The sequence below is a fragment of the Temnothorax curvispinosus genome, unplaced genomic scaffold (genome assembly GCF_003070985.1).
Source record: "Temnothorax curvispinosus isolate PA1 unplaced genomic scaffold, ASM307098v1 QBEX01017816.1, whole genome shotgun sequence".
In the NCBI taxonomy this organism is placed as follows: domain Eukaryota; kingdom Metazoa; phylum Arthropoda; class Insecta; order Hymenoptera; family Formicidae; genus Temnothorax; species Temnothorax curvispinosus.
In genome coordinates, this window is record NW_020227596.1 from 892435 (window position 1) to 896135 (window position 3701).

Here is a 3701-nt window from a genome sequence, read left to right on the forward strand (position 1 = left end):
AGAGAGAGAGAGAGATAGAAAAAAAATAACGTCACATCTCACAAGAGAGCCAGGTATTTCGTCGCGCCATCACAGTGTCCAACGACGCCGCCGCTCGCTCCTCGACGATAGCTATAATCAATCTCTCCTTGTAATAATGTTAACTAAAGCAGCAATAATCCGCGGCGGCGTCAAGTGCACTGTGGCGGCAAGAGTGACCCGGTCTCTCCGCGTCTCCCCGACGTTCTATACTTCCCCGCGATCGCGTACAGCGTACACACGAAAGAAAGGGCCGACCATTTCGTTGGCCGACGCCCTTAATCTCCAATTGAGAGCTGTCAGACTCGATAGACACTGAGCGCGAAATTAGCGCGACATTCTTCTCTCGCGCATGTACACTGTACGCGGAACGATGATATTAATTATACGATCCTGAGCCCACATTTCTATCCCGCTCCGCCGTAAACGTAAACGAAACGAAACATACACTCCCCCCCTCGTACACAATCGCAGCAAAATACACGACATGTATGTATACTAATTATAATTACGACTACTATTATTATTCCGGATAGATTAGGATCCTAAAAGCCACGAGCGTGCGTGCGCGCGCGCAAGGGCGAAAAAATGACAGAGACATGCAAGAATTATTTTTTAGAGTACTGTACTCAAATCATTACGAGAGAGAAAGAGAGACAGAATGAAAGCGACGAGAGAGAGCGAGAGAGAGAGAGAGAGAAAGAGAGCGAGCGAGAGATAAAAGATGAACGAGATAAATTATAGAAGCAGCAAGGTTATTATTTTCTATATTTTTTTATGTAATTTTGTGGACGCGCGATAATATATTACAACTATTATTATTATATTATGAATATTTTAATATATAATATGATTTTTATATAATGTGTACTTATGTTTTCTTTCCTGTGTTCTTGTCTGGTTGTTTGGAGCTTTGTGTTTGGTTAATCAGTTGTTGCTTTTCGGGCATCAGAATCGCTTGATTACGGGTTCTTCGTTAAGAGGATTATTGAGTGACGATTTAACACACTGAAGCGATCAAACACACCGCGCACAACCGACTGTCCTATATTAATCAACATTATAGATGTATATGTATATTTCATCATATTACTATTATGTTTCTTATTGTCTTTTACGATATATTATTATTATTATTATTATTTTTATTATTATCGCTACGATAAATACATTTATACAGGATGTTCCACAGTTATCGTTACTCTGTCAAGAAATTTTAAGCCAATGCAATCGATTCCTCGTTAATGAGAAAAAAAAAAGAAGACTGTCAACGACAACGTTTCTTCTCACAACTTCCCAACTCTCAATAACGAAATAGCCATAATTTCCTAATGCTCGTGTTCTAATATTTTGCGATTGACAGAAGAGTAGCTCTGGAGCAGCTTGTACAACTATGCGATCATCGTTCACGAAAAAAAAAAACCATGTCTACAATGAAACAGTATCCGCGTACCACATCCGTAATTCATATTTTATCTGGTACATTTCCTCTTTTTCTTTGAGAATTATACTTTACGTTTATACATAGACAAACATAATATTGCGACGAGCATTGTTTCTCAATAATATTCCGCCGTCTCACGTGTCAGTGGCGCCGGATGTCGTTTCACCCGCATTATCGATATATATACCCATCGACCATCGCTCTATCGTCAAAATACGTTTATTTTTATACGAATTACGAATTACACGTTGTTCATTGTAACGACGAGCCGCAATGTGTAGGCTTGCATTTCTACTTTGTGCCGACATTCGACACGCGAATGGCGGATTCGTGACGACTCGAACGACGAGCAAAATGGAAAAAAAAAGAGAGAGGGAGAGATTGCCGTTTAATATACATATATTTAAGGATTCCTACGCTAACCCGTACCAAAAATATTTTATTAAAAAGGAGGAATATATGAGTCGAGGAACGACGCGTACACACTTGCATATATACCTACTGGAAACAAATTTAATAAAATGTTACGTGATTTTTATACATTAAATATCTAATTTCTCATTATTTTTTCTGCGTCTCGCGTTATCCGTACCCCTTCTTTTTTTCTACCTCCCTCACGTCTGTTCCACTCTGTTATCACTTTTCGGTATCTATACGATCAGCATACAGGCTTACATTTCCGCATCAAAAATTTTATTCCGTTATTTTTATTATTCTATTTTATGCCGTCTTATACTTTAATCGAGTTACGTCGTACGATCTCGCGGAGCGTGCCGCCGTCGCGTCGGTTGCTCGCGCGCGCATAATTTTAGCGGCGCGACATGAATACGGGATTTGAGGGTGGAAATATCCGCGGTTGCCCACCCTCGTTTCCTCCCGCGTTTCCTGATCCTAATACCAACGGTCGCGTGTCGAAACGGCGCGGCGGGACCGGTCGGCGGTACGATACGCAGGAACGTGCCACGAAAATCTGTCTCGTCGGCCCCTTGGGCGTCTCGGCCGCACAAGGGCTGTTGCCCGTTGGGATGGCAACGTCGCATTGCAGCGTTGGGGTTGCGGTCGATGCCGTCCTCGTGATGGTGGCCGAGGTTACCGTTTCACGGCCCGACGCTCTCCGATTCTTCGGATATCGGGATTATTATACTCGCGGGGAGTTTGCGCCCGTGAACGAGAGACCGTTTCGTTTCCTCTTCAGGCACGTTTCTCGCGACTTTTTGCGGTTTAAACCCCCCCCCCTCCCCTCGCGATTACGACTCTTTTTCGTCTCTTGATCTCTTCGGTCCTTCCGCCTGAAAGTTCCCCGAAAGTGGTTGAGATGTATCTTCGGGGTCGAGAAGATCTTCCGGGATGAGTATAAAAATTATCGCGCAAGCGCCGTCCCCCCTCGACCGCTTTACGCCATTGACGGCGCAGAAGCGTATACGACTCGCGTGCGTTTTAAATCGCCGTGAGTCATATTCCGTTGCATCAACTCCGCGCGATGATGGCAGCGCGGCGCACTTTGTCCAATATACGACGAGGCAGTCCGCCGGCCCGCCGTCGCCGCCGCCGCGCTCCTCGTGGCTTCCTCTTTCTCTCTTCGCCGTCTCCAACCCCCGCAACCATTTCGCGCGCTCTCTCGTCAGCCTCTATTGCTCCGCAGTAGATCGATAGCTGGAACGGCGTTCGCCTCTCTCGCACGGCTCGCGCGCTCTTGATGTATGTGTATAGGCCGGCATACGTTGCCGCTGGAAAATCGCAGCGAACGCTCCGCCACCGCGGGGGGGTTGAAAGAGAGCGCGAGAGGGTGAAGCGATGGAGAGGGAGAGGGAGAGAGACAGACGGAGGACGGTCGCCTCGAGGCCGATTTCAGGCCCGTACCTTGTTCCATTCGCGCCACGTTTCTCCGTTTCTCGATCGTCAAAAGGTCGTCAACGATCCATCGAAAGGCCGATCCGACTGTTACGCGACATTTCGGTTCTTCTTGCGATGGATCTGGAGGATCTATGATATTAGATTGAAGAAACCGGATAAAGTCCCGGGAAAAGTCTTCTCGTTACCAATTTCGTGTTTCATTCGAAATCGAGTCGAGGCTCATTTGAATGTTGAAGGAGCGCGGGTTCTCGGTTAAATTGTATCTACGCGAATTTAATTTGTCAGCCGAAAATCGATCTCTCTGTCCGCGAAACGGTCCTCTCTCGCTTGACATTTCCCTAATTACGACAGTTTCGTCCCGGAACAATTAGATAGTTGCGCGCCG